At 49.4% G+C, this 17500-nt stretch overlaps 1 long non-coding RNA gene across 1 annotated transcript in view; it reads left to right on the top strand.

Moving 5' to 3' along the window:
* Positions 1–807: 807 nt before the first annotated feature.
* Positions 808–17500, top strand: part of LOC121843614 — a 28858-nt gene continuing 12165 nt past the window's right edge. Inside the window, exons 1-2 of the long non-coding RNA XR_006081685.1 lie at positions 808–940; positions 13609–13964. This is a non-coding gene — a long non-coding RNA (uncharacterized LOC121843614). The remainder of the gene's footprint in view (positions 941–13608; positions 13965–17500) is intronic.

Genomic DNA, 17500 nt, shown 5'->3' with positions numbered 1-17500 from the left:
CACCACCGTAAACAGAGGATGGACGTGTCTGTGTTCGATGTGTCTCTGAGGGGAGTCTCCTCTGACTATAAGTGTCTGGGTGAGTGGAGGGGGACTTCATCTTGATGTGTCTCAATCATTTACAAAAACTATAATCTCTCTTCTCCCCCCTCTCCCCTCCCCTCCCCCATCTCTCCCTCTCCTCCCCCATCTCTCCCTCTCCTCCCCATCTCTCCCTCCCTCTCTACTCTCCTCCCCCTCCTCTCCTCTCATCCCCCCCCTCCTCTCATCCCCCCCGCTCCCTCCTCCCCCTCCGCTCCCTCCTCTCCCCCTCCTCCCCCCTCCTCCCTCTCCCTCCTCCCCCCTCCTCCCCCCTCCTCCCTCTCCCTCCTCCTTTCCTCCCCCCTTCCCTCTCTCCTCCCTCTCCCTCCTCCCTCTCCCTCCCCCTCCCTCTCTCCTCCTCTCCCCCTCTCCTCCTCCTCCCTCCTCTCCTCCCCTCTCCTCCCTCCCTCTCCCCCTCTTCCCTCTCCTCCTCCCTCCCCCTCTCCTCCCTCCTCCTCCCTCTCCCTCCTCCCTCCCCCTCCCACCCCCTCTCCCCCTCCCTCTCCCCCCCTCTCCTCCTCCCTCCTCTCCCTCCCCCCCTCCTCCCTCCCTCTCCCCCTCTCCTTCCTCCCTCCCCCTCCTCTCCTCCCTCCCCCTCTCCTCTCCCCCCTCTCCTCCTCCCTCCTCTCCTCCCTCTCCCCTCCCCCTCCCTCCTCTCCTCCCTCTTCTCCTCCCTCTCCCCTCCCCCCTCCTCTCCTCCCTCTCCCCCTCCCCCTCTCCAGATCCAGGAAGTCTCTCCCAGAGGTATTAGACTACAGTGTGTTGTGGGTCCAGACAGTATCAGGAGAGTCTGACAGTCAGACAGGTGTTCCTCCTCCTCTGGCCTGTCTGCAGATCAGAGACTTCCTCAGTGGACCAGGTGAGGACTCACACACTCTACACACACCCTACACACACTCTACACACACCCTACACACACTCTACACACACCCCACACACACTCTACACACACTCTACACACACCCCACACACACTCTACACACACCCTACACACACTCTACACACACCCTACACACACTCTACACACACCCCCACACACACTCTACACACACCCCACACACTCTACACACACCCTATAGTATACACACACTCTACACACACCCTACACACACCCTACAATACACACACACCCTATAATACACACTCTACACACACCCTACACACACTCTACACACACCCTACACACACTCTACACACACCCTACAATACACACACACTCTACACACACCCTACAATACACACACACTCTACACACACCCTACACACACTCTACACACACCCTACAGTACACACACACTCTACACACCCTACAATACACACACACTCTACACACACCCTACAATACACACACACTCTACACACACCCTACAGTACACACACTCTACACACACCCTACAGTACACACACACTCTTCACACACCCTACAGTACACACACACTCTACACACACCCTACACACACCCTACAGTACACACACACTCTACACACACCCTACAGTACACCCTACAGTACACACACACTACACACACACCCTACACTACACACACACACTCTACACACACCCTACAGTACACACACACTACACACACCCTACAGTACACACACACTCTCCACACACCCTACAGTACACATACACTCTCCACACACCCTACAGTATACACATACTCTACACACACCCTACAGTACACACAAACACTCTACACACACCCTACAGTACACACACACACTCTACACACACCCTACAGTACACCCTACAGTACACACACACTACACACACCCTACAGTACACACACACTCTACACAGACCCTACAGTATACACACACACTCTACACACACCCTACAGTACACACACACACTCTACACACACCCTACAGTACACACACCCTACAGTACACACACACCCTACACACCCTACAGTACACCCTACAGTACACACACCCTACAGTACACACACACCCTACACACCCGACAGTACACCCTACAGTACACCCTACAGTACACACACCCTACAGTACACACACACCCTACACACCCTACAGTACACCCTACAGTACACACACACTCTACACACACTCTACAGTACACCCTACAGTACACCCTACAGTACACTCTACAGTACACCCTACAGTACACCCTACAGTACACCCTACAGTACACCCTACAGTACACTCTACAGTACACCCTACAGTACACTCTACACTACACCCTACAGTACACCCTACACTACACCCTACAGTACACCCTACAGTACACCCTACAGTACACCCTACAGTACACCCTACAGTACACTCTACAGTACACCCTACAGTACACCCTACACTACACCCTACAGTACACCCTACAGTACACCCTACAGTACACCCTACAGTACACTCTACACTACACCCTACAGTACACTCTACAGTACACCCTACAGTACACCCTACAGTACACCCTACAGTACACCCTACAGTACACTCTACAGTACACCCTACAGTACACCCTACAGTACACCCTACAGTACACTCTACAGTACACCCTACAGTACACCCTACACTACACCCTACAGTACACTCTACAGTACACCCTACAGTACACCCTACAGTACACCCTACAGTACACCCTACAGTACACTCTACAGTACACCCTACAGTACACCCTACAGTACACCCTACAGTACACTCTACACTACACCCTACAGTACACTCTACAGTACACCCTACAGTACACCCTACAGTACACCCTACAGTACACTCTACAGTACACCCTACAGTACACCCTACAGTACACCCTACAGTACACTCTACAGTACACCCTACAGTACACCCTACACTACACCCTACAGTACACTCTACAGTACACCCTACAGTACACCCTACAGTACACCCTACAGTACACCCTACAGTACACTCTACAGTACACCCTACAGTACACCCTACAGTACACTCTACAGTACACCCTACAGTACACCCTACACTACACCCTACAGTACACTCTACAGTACACCCTACAGTACACCCTACAGTACACCCTTCAGTACACTCTACAGTACACTCTACAGTACACACACTCTACAGTACACCCTACAGTACACCCTACACTACACCCTACAGTACACCCTACAGTACACCCTACAGTACACCCTACAGTACACCCTACAGTACACTCTACAGTACACCCTACAGTACACCCTACAGTACACCCTACAGTACACTCTACAGTACACCCTACAGTACACCCTACAGTACACTCTACAGTACACCCTACAGTACACTCTACACTACACCCTACAGTACACTCTACAGTACACCCTACAGTACACCCTACACTACACCCTACAGTACACTCTACAGTACACCCTACAGTACACCCTACAGTACACCCTACAGTACACTCTACAATACACCCTACAGTACACCCTACAGTACACCCTACAGTACACCCTACAGTACACCCTACAGTACACCCTACAGTACACACACCCTACAGTACACACACACCCTACACACCCGACAGTACACCCTACAGTACACCCTACAGTACACACACCCTACAGTACACACACCCTACAGTACACACACACCTACACACCCTACAGTACACCCTACAGTACACACACCCTACAGTACACACACACCCTACACACCCGACAGTACACCCTACAGTACACCCTACAGTACACACACCCTACAGTACACACACACCCTACACACCCTACAGTACACCCTACAGTACACACACACTCTACACACACTCTACAGTACACCCTACAGTACACCCTACAGTACACTCTACAGTACACTCTACAATACACCCTACAGTACACTCTACAGTACACCCTACAGTACACCCTACAGTACACCCTACAGTACACCCTACAGTACACTCTACAGTACACCCTACAGTACACTCTACACTACACCCTACAGTACACCCTACACTACACCCTACAGTACACCCTACAGTACACCCTACAGTACACCCTACAGTACACCCTACAGTACACTCTACAGTACACCCTACAGTACACCCTACACTACACCCTACAGTACACCCTACAGTACACCCTACAGTACACCCTACAGTACACTCTACACTACACCCTACAGTACACTCTACAGTACACCCTACAGTACACCCTACAGTACACCCTACAGTACACCCTACAGTACACTCTACAGTACACCCTACAGTACACCCTACAGTACACCCTACAGTACACTCTACAGTACACCCTACAGTACACCCTACACTACACCCTACAGTACACTCTACAGTACACCCTACAGTACACCCTACAGTACACCCTACAGTACACCTTACAGTACACTCTACAGTACACCCTACAGTACACCCTACAGTACACCCTACAGTACACTCTACACTACACCCTACAGTACACTCTACAGTACACCCTACAGTACACCCTACAGTACACCCTACAGTACACTCTACAGTACACCCTACAGTACACCCTACAGTACACCCTACAGTACACTCTACAGTACACCCTACAGTACACCCTACACTACACCCTACAGTACACTCTACAGTACACCCTACAGTACACCCTACAGTACACCCTACAGTACACTCTACAGTACACCCTACAGTACACCCTACAGTACACCCTACAGTACACTCTACAGTACACCCTACAGTACACTCTACACTACACCCTACAGTACACTCTACAGTACACTCTACAGTACACACACTCTACAGTACACCCTACAGTACACCCTACACTACACCCTACAGTACACCCTACAGTACACCCTACAGTACACCCTACAGTACACCCTACAGTACACTCTACAGTACACCCTACAGTACACCCTACAGTACACCCTACAGTACACTCTACAGTACACCCTACAGTACACCCTACAGTACACCCTACAGTACACTCTACAGTACACCCTACAGTACACTCTACACTACACCCTACAGTACACTCTACAGTACACCCTACAGTACACCCTACAGTACACCCTACAGTACACCCTACAGTACACCCTACAGTACACCCTACAGTACACTCTACAGTACACCCTACAGTACACCCTACAGTACACCCTACAGTACACTCTACAGTACACCCTACAGTACACTCTACACTACACCCTACAGTACACTCTACAGTACACCCTACAGTACACCCTACAGTACACCCTACAGTACACCCTACAGTACACTCTACAGTACACCCTACAGTACACCCTACAGTACACCCTACAGTACACTCTACAGTACACCCTACAGTACACCCTACACTACACCCTACAGTACACTCTACAGTACACCCTACAGTACACCCTACAGTACACCCTACAGTACACCCTACAGTACACTCTACAGTACACCCTACAGTACACCCTACAGTACACCCTACAGTACACTCTACACTACACCCTACAGTACACTCTACAGTACACCCTACAGTACACCCTACAGTACACCCTACAGTACACTCTACAGTACACCCTACAGTACACCCTACAGTACACCCTACAGTACACTCTACAGTACACCCTACAGTACACCCTACACTACACCCTACAGTACACTCTACAGTACACCCTACAGTACACCCTACAGTACACCCTACAGTACACTCTACAGTACACTCTACAGTACACACACTCTACAGTACACCCTACAGTACACCCTACAGTACACCCTACAGTACACCCTACAGTACACTCTACAGTACACCCTACAGTACACCCTACAGTACACCCTACAGTACACTCTACAGTACACCCTACAGTACACCCTACACTACACCCTACAGTACACTCTACAGTACACCCTACAGTACACCCTACAGTACACCCTTCAGTACACTCTACAGTACACTCTACAGTACACACACTCTACAGTACACCCTACAGTACACCCTACACTACACCCTACAGTACACCCTACAGTACACCCTACAGTACACCCTACAGTACACCCTACAGTACACTCTACAGTACACCCTACAGTACACCCTACAGTACACCCTACAGTACACTCTACAGTACACCCTACAGTACACTCTACAGTACACCCTACAGTACACCCTACACTACACCCTACAGTACACTCTACAGTACACCCTACAGTACACCCTACAGTACACCCTACAGTACACTCTACAATACACCCTACAGTACACTCTACAGTACACCCTACAGTACACCCTACAGTACACCCTACAGTACACCCTACAGTACACTCTACAGTACACCCTACAGTACACACACCCTACAGTACACACACACCCTACACACCCGACAGTACACCCTACAGTACACCCTACAGTACACACACCCTACAGTACACACACCCTACAGTACACACACACCCTACACACCCTACAGTACACCCTACAGTACACACACCCTACAGTACACACACACCCTACACACCCGACAGTACACCCTACAGTACACCCTACAGTACACACACCCTACAGTACACACACACCCTACACACCCTACAGTACACCCTACAGTACACACACACTCTACACACACTCTACAGTACACCCTACAGTACACCCTACAGTACACTCTACAGTACACTCTACAATACACCCTACAGTACACTCTACAGTACACCCTACAGTACACCCTACAGTACACCCTACAGTACACCCTACAGTACACTCTACAGTACACCCTACAGTACACTCTACACTACACCCTACAGTACACCCTACAGTACACCCTACAGTACACCCTACAGTACACCCTACAGTACACCCTACAGTACACCCTACAGTACACCCTACACTACACCCTACAGTACACCCTACAGTACACCATACAGTACACCCTACAGTACACTCTACACTACACCCTACAGTACACTCTACAGTACACCCTACAGTACACCCTACAGTACACCCTACAGTACACCCTACAGTACACTCTACAGTACACCCTACAGTACACCCTACAGTACACCCTACAGTACACTCTACAGTACACCCTACAGTACACCCTACACTACACCCTACAGTACACTCTACAGTACACCCTACAGTACACCCTACAGTACACCCTACAGTACACCCTACAGTACACTCTACAGTACACCCTACAGTACACCCTACAGTACACCCTACAGTACACTCTACACTACACCCTACAGTACACTCTACAGTACACCCTACAGTACACCCTACAGTACACCCTACAGTACACTCTACAGTACACCCTACAGTACACCCTACAGTACACCCTACAGTACACTCTACAGTACACCCTACAGTACACCCTACACTACACCCTACAGTACACTCTACAGTACACCCTACAGTACACCCTACAGTACACCCTACAGTACACTCTACAGTACACCCTACAGTACACCCTACAGTACACCCTACAGTACACTCTACAGTACACCCTACAGTACACTCTACACTACACCCTACAGTACACTCTACAGTACACTCTACAGTACACACACTCTACAGTACACCCTACAGTACACCCTACACTACACCCTACAGTACACCCTACAGTACACCCTACAGTACACCCTACAGTACACCCTACAGTACACTCTACAGTACACCCTACAGTACACCCTACAGTACACCCTACAGTACACTCTACAGTACACCCTACAGTACACCCTACAGTACACCCTACAGTACACTCTACAGTACACCCTACAGTACACTCTACACTACACCCTACAGTACACTCTACAGTACACCCTACAGTACACCCTACAGTACACCCTACAGTACACCCTACAGTACACCCTACAGTACACTCTACAGTACACCCTACAGTACACCCTACAGTACACCCTACAGTACACTCTACAGTACACCCTACAGTACACCCTACAGTACACCCTACAGTACACTCTACAGTACACCCTACAGTACACTCTACACTACACCCTACAGTACACTCTACAGTACACCCTACAGTACACCCTACAGTACACCCTACAGTACACCCTACAGTACACTCTACAGTACACCCTACAGTACACCCTACAGTACACCCTACAGTACACTCTACAGTACACCCTACAGTACACCCTACACTACACCCTACAGTACACTCTACAGTACACCCTACAGTACACCCTACAGTACACCCTACAGTACACCCTACAGTACACTCTACAGTACACCCTACAGTACACCCTACAGTACACCCTACAGTACACTCTACACTACACCCTACAGTACACTCTACAGTACACCCTACAGTACACCCTACAGTACACCCTACAGTACACTCTACAGTACACCCTACAGTACACCCTACACTACACCCTACAGTACACTCTACAGTACACCCTACAGTACACCCTACAGTACACCCTACAGTACACCCTACAGTACACTCTACAGTACACCCTACAGTACACCCTACAGTACACCCTACAGTACACTCTACACTACACCCTACAGTACACTCTACAGTACACCCTACAGTACACCCTACAGTACACCCTACAGTACACTCTACAGTACACCCTACAGTACACCCTACAGTACACCCTACAGTACACTCTACAGTACACCCTACAGTACACCCTACAGTACACTCTACAGTACACTCTACAGTACACACACTCTACAGTACACCCTACAGTACACCCTACAGTACACCCTACAGTACACCCTACAGTACACCCTACAGTACACCCTACAGTACACTCTACAGTACACCCTACAGTACACCCTACAGTACACCCTACAGTACACTCTACAGTACACCCTACAGTACACCCTACACTACACCCTACAGTACACTCTACAGTACACCCTACAGTACACCCTACAGTACACCCTACAGTACACCCTACAGTACACTCTACAATACACCCTACAGTACACTCTACAGTACACCCTACAGTACACTCTACAGTACACCCTACAGTACACTCTACAGTACACTCTACAGTACACCCTACAGTACACCCTACAGTACACCCTACAATACACCCTACAGTACACCCTACAGTACACCCTACAGTACACCCTACAGTACACACACTCTACAGTACACCCTACAGTACACTCTACAGTACACCCTACAGTACACTCTACAGTACACCCTACAGTACACTCTACAGTACACTCTACAGTACACCCTACAGTACACCCTACAGTACACCCTACAGTACACCCTACAGTACACTCTACAGTACACACACCCTACAGTACACCCTACAGTACACCCTACAGTACACCCTACAGTACACTCTACAGTACACACACTCTACAGTACACTCTACAGTACACCCTACAGTACACCCTACAGTACACCCTACAGTACACCCTACAGTACACTCTACAGTACACACACTCTACAGTACACTCTACAGTACACCCTACAGTACACCCTACAGTACACCCTACAGTACACCCTACAGTACACTCTACAGTACACACCCTACAGTACACCCTACAGTACACCCTACAGTACACTCTACAGTACACACACTCTACAGTACACTCTACAGTACACTCTACACACACTCTACACACCCTACAGTACACCCTACAGTACACCCTACAGGGAATAGGGTTCTAGTCTATAGTAGTGCACTATATAGGGAATAGGGTTCTAGTCTATAGTAGTGCACTATATAGAGAATAGGGCCCTGGTCTAAAGTAGTGCACTATATAGGGAATAGGGTCCTGGTCTAAAGTAGTGCACTATATAGGGAATAGGGCCCTGGTCTAAAGTAGTGCACTATGTAGGGAATAGGGCCCTGGTCTAAAGTAGTGCTCTATATAGGGAATAGGGCTCTGGTCAAAAGTAGTGCACTATGTAGGGAATAGGGCCCTGGTCTAAAGTAGTGCTCTATATAGGGAATAGGGCTCTGGTCTAAAGTAGTGCACTATATAGGGAATAGGACCCTGGTCTAAAGTAGTGCTCTATATAGAGGATAGGGCTTTGGTCTAAAGTAGTGCACTATATAGGGAATAGGGCCCTGGTCTAAAGTAGTGCTTTATTTAGAGAATAGGGCCCTGGTCTAAAGTAGTGCACTATATAGGGAACAGGGTCCTGGTCTAAAGTAGTGCACTATATAGGGAATAGGGTCCTGGTCTAAAGTAGTGCACTATATAGGGAACAGGGCCCTGGTCTAAAGTAGTGCACTATATAGGGAATAGGGTCCTGGTCTAAAGTAGTGCACTATATAGGGAACAGGGCCCTGGTCTAAAGTAGTGCACTATATAGGGAATAGGGTCCTGGTCTAAAGTAGTGCACTATATAGGGAACAGGGCCCTGGTCTAAAGTAGTGCACTATATAGGGAATAGGGTCCTGGTCTAAAGTAGTGCACTATATAGGGAACAGGGCCCTGGTCTAAAGTAGTGCACTATATAGGGAATAGGGTCCTGGTCTAAAGTAGTGCACTATATAGGGAATAGGGTCCTGGTCTAAAGTAGTGCTCTATATAGGGAACAGGGCCCTGGTCTAAAAGTAGTGCTCGAACAGGGTCTCATTTAGGACTCCCTCCAGGTAGTGTTCCCTAAGGCCCCTCTGATTTGATGCTGTTTAACGAGGTGGGCTTCCATCAGACCAGATGGAGACCACAGTCAGAGGAGACCAGTTCCCTGTGTTTACAGCAAGCTGCCAGATATTAACTGAGAGCTCACGGACCAATCACAGCTCCCCTGCCAAGGATGGAACATGCAGAGAGGGAACACAAGTAACGTGTGTGTGTGTGTGTGTGTGTGTGTGTGTGTGTGTGTGTGTGCTGGGATGGAAACGGGATGAGGTTTCAGATCTGACCCTCGCCTTGCTGTGGCCTGCTCATCACACACACACACACACACACACACACACACACACACACACACACACACACACACACACACACACACACACAGAGGAAGGCAGCTGCAGTGAGGGAGGGTTCAAGGCTGGACCAGCACTCTCCTCTTCAATCCCTCTGCCTTCTTCTTCTCTTCCTGAGGAAACAGTCCTGCTCTCCGTCTCTCTTCTTCTCTTCCTGACAGTCTTCTGTCTGCCCTGGAGGACCCAGGAAACAGTCCGTCTCTCTTCTTCTCTTCCTAACAGTCTTCTGTCTGACCTGGGGGACCCAGGAAACAGTCCATCTCTCTTCTTCTCTTCCTGACAGTCTTCTGTCTGACCTGGAGGACCCAGGAAACAGTCCTCCTCTCTTCTTCTCTTCCTGACAGTCTTCTGTCTGACCTGGAGGTCCCAGGAAACAGTCCGTCTCTCTTCTTCTCTTCCTGACAGTCTTCTGTCTTACCTGGAGGACCCAGGAAACAGTCCGTCTCTCTTCTTCTCTTCCTGACAGTCTTCTGTCTGACCTGGAGGTCCCAGGAAACAGTCCGTCTCTCTGTCTTTCTGCTTCCTTCTCTTGTATGAAAGGGTCAATGACAGGAGGTTGGAGAAGTAACAGCTACCAGTTGGAGAGAGAGGGGAGGGAGAGAGAGAGGGGGAGAGAGAGGGGGAGGGAGGGAGAGAGAGAGGGGGAGGGAGAGAGAGAGGGAGAGGGGGGAGAGGGAGGGGGAGAGGGGGGAGGGAGAGAGAGGGAGAGGGGAGGGAGAGAGAGTGGGAGAGGGGGAGGGAGAGGGAGAGGAGGGAGAGGGAGGGACCACTAACAGTCCTCTGGTTAATGAACCACTGACAGTCCTCTGCTTAAAGAACCACTGACAGTCCTCGGCTGGGTTAAAGCACCACTGACAGTCCTCGGCTGGGTTAGAGCACCACTGACAGTCCTCGGCTGGGTTAAACACCACTGACAGTCCTCGGCTGGGTTAGAGCACCACTGACAGTCCTCGGTTGGGTTAAAGAACCACTGACAGTCCTCGACTGGGTTAAGGAACCACTGACAGTCCTCGGCTGGGTTAAAGAACCACTGACAGTCCTCGGCTGGGTTAAAGAACCACTGACAGTCCTCGGCTGGGTTAAAGAACCACTGACAGTCCTCGGCTGGGCTAAAGAACCACTGACAGTCCTCGGCTGGGTTAAAGAACCACTGACAGTCCTCGGCTGGGCTAAAGAACCACTGACAGTCCTCGGCTGGGTTAAAGAACCACTGACAGTCCTCGGCTGGGCTAAAGAACCACTGACAGTCCTCGGCTGGGCTAAAGAACCACTGACAGTCATCGGCTGGGTTAAAGAACCACTGACAGTCCTCGGCTGGGCTAAAGAACCACTGACAGTCCTCGGCTGGGTTAAAGAACCACTGACAGTCCTCGGCTGGGCTAAAGAACCACTGACAGTCCTCGGCTGGGCTAAAGAACCACTGACAGTCCTCGGCTGGGTTAAAGAACCACTGACAGTCCTCGGCTGGGTTAAAGAACCACTGACAGTCCTCGGCTGGGCTAAAGAACCACTGACAGTCCTCGGCTGGGCTAAAGAACCACTGACAGTCCTCGGCTGGGATAAAAGCACCACTTTGTGTTTGATTGAAAGGCAGCGTGTTCCTAATCAAAACACTTGCGTGAGAAGTGAAGGAACGTCACTCCTGGACAAGGCCTTCTTTTGATGTCCCAACGAACACGACGGAAGGACAACCATCTTTCTTTCATTAATCCAGATTTCCGTGCGCTGCCTTTTCCCCTCTCTCAGCGCACGGTGAGCTTAAAGAGGCTACCTTTGAAGGCTACAAGTTAAACGTGTTAGTAAGTAGGGGGTAAGAGTTGGCTGGACTTCCAGATGATTCTATAGGAGCTGGGTGTAAAGAGTTAGAGAGGTGGTATCTTCTGGCTGGACTTCCAGATGATTCTTTAGGAGCTGGGTGTAAAGAGTCAGTTGGTGGTACCATTGAGCTGTCCTGGCCCGGTTGATGGTACCACTGAGCTGGCCAGGCCCGGTTGATGGTACCACTGAGCTGGCCAGGCCCGGTTGATGGTACCACTGAGCTGGCCAGGCCCGGTTGATGGTACCACTGAGCTGGCCAGGCCCGGTTGATGATACCATTGAGCTGGCCTGGCCCAGTTGGTGGTACCATTGAGCTGGGCTGGCCCATTTAGTGGTGCCATTGAGCTGGGCTGGCCCGGTTGGTGGTGCCATTGAGCTGGGCTGGCCCGGTTGGTAACTCTGTCTTCTGTTAATATTTAGTATTACGGTAACTCTGTCTTCTGATAATATTTAGTATTACGGTAACTCTGTCTTCTGATAATATTTTGTATTACGGTAACTCTGTCTCCTGTTAATATTTAGTATTACGGTAACTCTGTCTCCTGTTAATATTTAGTATTACGGTAACTCTGTCTTCTATTAATATTTAGTTTTACGGTAACTCTGTCTTCTATTAATATTTAGTATTACGGTAACTCTGTATTCTATTAATATTTAGTTTTACGGTAACTCTGTCTTCTATTAATATTTAGTATTACGGTATCTCTGTCTTCTATTAATATTTAGTTTTACGGTAACTCTGTCTTCTGTTAATATTTAGTTTTACGGTAACTCTGTCTTCTATTAATATTTAGTATTACGGTAACTCTGTCTCCTGTTAATATTTAGTTTTACGGTAACTCTGTCTTCTGTTAATATTTAGTTTTACGGTAACTCTGTCTTCTGTTCGTCCAGCGGAGCTGAACGTGGAGCTGTCCCGGCCCCTGAAGGTGAACCCTACGCTGGTGAAACTGGAGCAGACCAAGGCCTACCTGAAGAGGGTTCTACCTCATCACTATTGGGAGTCTCCCAAACCCCCTCTACCCCTCATTCCTCCCCCAGTAGGACCTCATCCTCCTCTCCCCATCGTCCCGACCCCTCCCACCTCAGCTCCCTAAGATCCCTGGCACCCTTCCACAAGGTGTCCCTCCGCACCGCCCAGATCGTGGTTGTCATGGAGACCGAGTCGCACCCTGCCCGGCCCAGCCTGACCTGGTCGGTGTCGGCTATGAAGGGTACCATGAACATGAAGACTGGGCCCAAGTTAGACGGTAGGAGCTTTAAACATTTATCTTCCCTGTTGTCTTTTTACGGTTGAAAAATGCAGCTCCCCCTCTCTCTTCTCCTCCCTCGCTCTTCTCTCCCTCTCGCTCTTCTCCTCCCTCGCTCTTCTCCTCCCTCTCTTCTCCTCCCTCGCTCTTCTCTCGCTCTTCTCTCCCTCTCTCTTATCTCCTCTCCCTTCTTCTCCTTCTTTCTCCCCCTCTCTTCTCTCCCCCTCTCTCTCTCTCCCTCTCTTCTCTCCCCCTCTCTCTCTCCCTCTCTTCTCTCCCCCTTCCCCCTCTCTTCTCTTCTCTCCCCCTTCCCCCTCTCCTCTCTTCTCTTCTCTCCTCTCTTCTCTCCCCCTCTTCTCCTTCTTTCTCTCCCCTCTTTCTCCCCCCTCCTCTCTTCTCTTTCTCTCTCTCAGAGTAACCTCTGTCTATATACTGTCTATACAGCCCCTGTATTCACATTCAACTTAGATCCCAGGAGTATTCCCAGTTCATATTATTGTCTCAGGGGCAGCTCAGGTTCCTCTACCTCTGCTCTATGAGGACTACACCTCGAGGCACCTGGGAAGTGAAGTCCCAGTACAGTTCTATGAGGACTACACCTCGAGGCACCTGGGAAGTGAAGTCCCAGTACAGTTCTATGAGGACTACACCTCGAGGCACCTGGGAAGTGAAGTCCCAGTACAGTTCTATGAGGACTACACCTCGAGGCACCTGGGAAGTGAAGTCCCAGTACAGTTCTATGAGGACTACACCTCGAGGCACCTGGGAAGTGAAGTCCCAGTACAGTTCTATGAGGACTACACCTCGAGGCACCTGGGAAGTGAAGTCCCAGTACAGTTCTATGAGGACTACACCTCGAGGCACCTGGGAAGTGAAGTCCCAGTACAGCTGGTTAGGAGAGATATCACACCTTAGTGACATTAACCAGCTGGTTAGGAGAGATATCACACCTTAGTGACATTAACCAGCTGGTTAGGAGAGATATCCACCTTAGTGACATTAATCAGCTGGTTAGGAGAGATATCACACCTTAGTGACATTAACCAGCTGGTGGCCCTGCTCTTAAAGATCTCATCAAGCCTGTCTGTCTGTCTCCTAGTACCTTGGTGAGGGCCCTTAAAGATCTCATCAAGCCTGTCTGTCTGTCTCCTAGTACCTTGGTGAGGGCCCTGACCTTAAATATCTCATCAAGCCTGTCTGTCTGTCTCCTAGTACCTTGGTGAGGGCCCTGACCATAAATATCTCATCAAGCCTGTCTGTCTGTCTCCTAGTACCTTGGTGAGGGCCCTGACCTTAAAGATCTCATCAAGCCTGTCTGTCTGTCTCCTAGTACCTTGCTGAGGGCCCGTAAAGATCTCATCAAGCCTGTCTGTCTCCTAGTACCTTGGTGAGGGCCCTTAAAGATCTCATCAAGCCTGTCTGTCTGACTCCTAGTACCTTGCCGAGGGCCCTTAAAGATCTCATCAAGCCTGTCTGTCTGTCTCCTAGTACCTTGCTGAGGGCCCTTAAAGATCTCATCAAGCCTGTCTGTCTGACTCCTAGTACCTTGCTGAGGGCCCTTAAAGATCTCATCAAGCCTGTCTGTCTGTCTCCTAGTACCTTGATGAGGGCCCTGACCTTAAAGATCTCATCAAGCGTGTCTGTCTGTCTCCTAGTACCTTGCTGAGGGACCTTAAAGATCTCATCAAGCCTGTCTGTCTGACTCCTAGTACCTTGCTGAGGGACCTTAAAGATCTCATCAAGCCTGTCTGTCTGACTCCTAGTACCTTGCTGTCTGTGGCTATAATCCTTCTCAACATATTTCTCTGTCTGACAGCGATAATACCAAACCAACAAACAACACAAGAGGTTAAAATACTCTCAATGAAAGATTTGTCCAAGGCCCTGTCATGTGACCTGGGTGAGGCGTAGCTGGGAAGTTAAAGGTCTCTGTGGTTTTGTTTCTCCACAACAAAGTCCTCCTGAATAGAACACAGGAAACGGACCATGATGCATCACTGTTGTGTTCTCCGACCCGTAACCACAACATTACCTTAGAGGAATGACCTGTTCCTGGTCAGGCAAGATATTTTCTGTTTCCCAAAATGCACCTTCTTCACTACGTAGTGCACTACTCCATAGGGCTCTGGTCTAAAGTAGTGCCCTTCTCCATAGGGCTCTGGTCTAAAGTAGTGCACTACTCCATAGGGCTCTGGTCTAAAGTAGTGCACTACTCCATAGGGCTCTGGTCTAAAGTAGTGCACTACTCCATAGGGCTCTGGTCTAAAGTAGTGCACTACTCCATAGGGCTCTGGTCTAAAGTAGTGCACTACCCCATAGGGCTCTGGTCTAAAGTAGTGCACTACCCCATAGGGCTCTGGTCTAAAGTAGTGCACTACCCCATAGGGCTCTGGTCTAAAGTAGTGCACTACTCCATAGGGCTCTGGTCTAAAGTAGTGCACTACTCCATAGGGCCCTGATCTAAAGTAGTGCACTACCCTATAGAGCCCTAGTCTAAAGTAGTGCACTACCCTATAGGGCTCTGGTCTATAGTAGTGCACTACCCTATAGGGCTCTGGTTTAGAGTAGTGCACTACCCTATAGAGCCCTGGTCTAAAGTAGTGCACTACCCCATAGGGCTCTGGTCTAAAGTAGTGCACTACCCTATAGGGCCCTGGTCTAAAGTAGTGCCCTACCCCATAGGGCTCTGGTCTAAAGTAGTGCACTACCCCATAGGGCTCTGGTCTAAAGTAGTGCACTACCCCATAGGGCTCTGGTCTAAAGTAGTACACTACCCTATAGGGCTCTGGTCTAAAGTAGTGCCCCACCCCATAGGGCTCTGGTCTAAAGTAGTGCACTAAACCTCTCTGACTAAACCTCTCTGACTAAACCTCTCTGACTAAATCTCTCTGACTAAACCTTTCTGACTAAACCTCTCTGACTAAACCTCTCTGACTAAACCTCTGACTAAACCTCTCTGACTAAACCTCTCTGACTAAACCTCTCTGACCGGACCTCTCTGACTAAACCTCTCTGACTAAACCTCTCTGACTAAACCTCTCTGACTAAACCTCTCTGACTAAACCTCTCTGACCAGACCTCTCTGACCAGACCTCTCTGACTAAACCTCTCTGACTAAATCTCTCTGACTAAACCTCTCTAACTAAACCTCTGACTAAATCTCTCTGACTAAACCTCTCTGACTAAACCTCTCTGACTAAACCTCTCTGACTAAACCTCTCTGACTAAACCTCTCTGACTAAACCTCTGACTAAACCTCTCTGACTAAACCTCTGACTAAATCTCTCTGACTAAACCTCTAAAAACCTCTCTGACTAAACCTCTCTGACTAAACCTCTCTGACTAAACCTCTCTGACTAAACCTCTCTGACCGGACCTCTCTGACTAAACCTCTCTGACTAAACCTCTCTGACTAAACCTCTCTGACTAAACCTCTCTGACCAGACCTCTCTGACCGGACCTCTCTGACTAAACCTCTCTGACTAAATCTCTCTGACTAAACCTCTCTGACTAAACCTCTGACTAAACCTCTCTGA

The sequence above is a fragment of the Oncorhynchus tshawytscha genome, unplaced genomic scaffold, assembly GCF_018296145.1.
Source record: "Oncorhynchus tshawytscha isolate Ot180627B unplaced genomic scaffold, Otsh_v2.0 Un_contig_7600_pilon_pilon, whole genome shotgun sequence".
NCBI lineage: Eukaryota > Metazoa > Chordata > Actinopteri > Salmoniformes > Salmonidae > Oncorhynchus > Oncorhynchus tshawytscha.
This window is presented reverse-complemented; position numbering and strand designations above follow the sequence as displayed.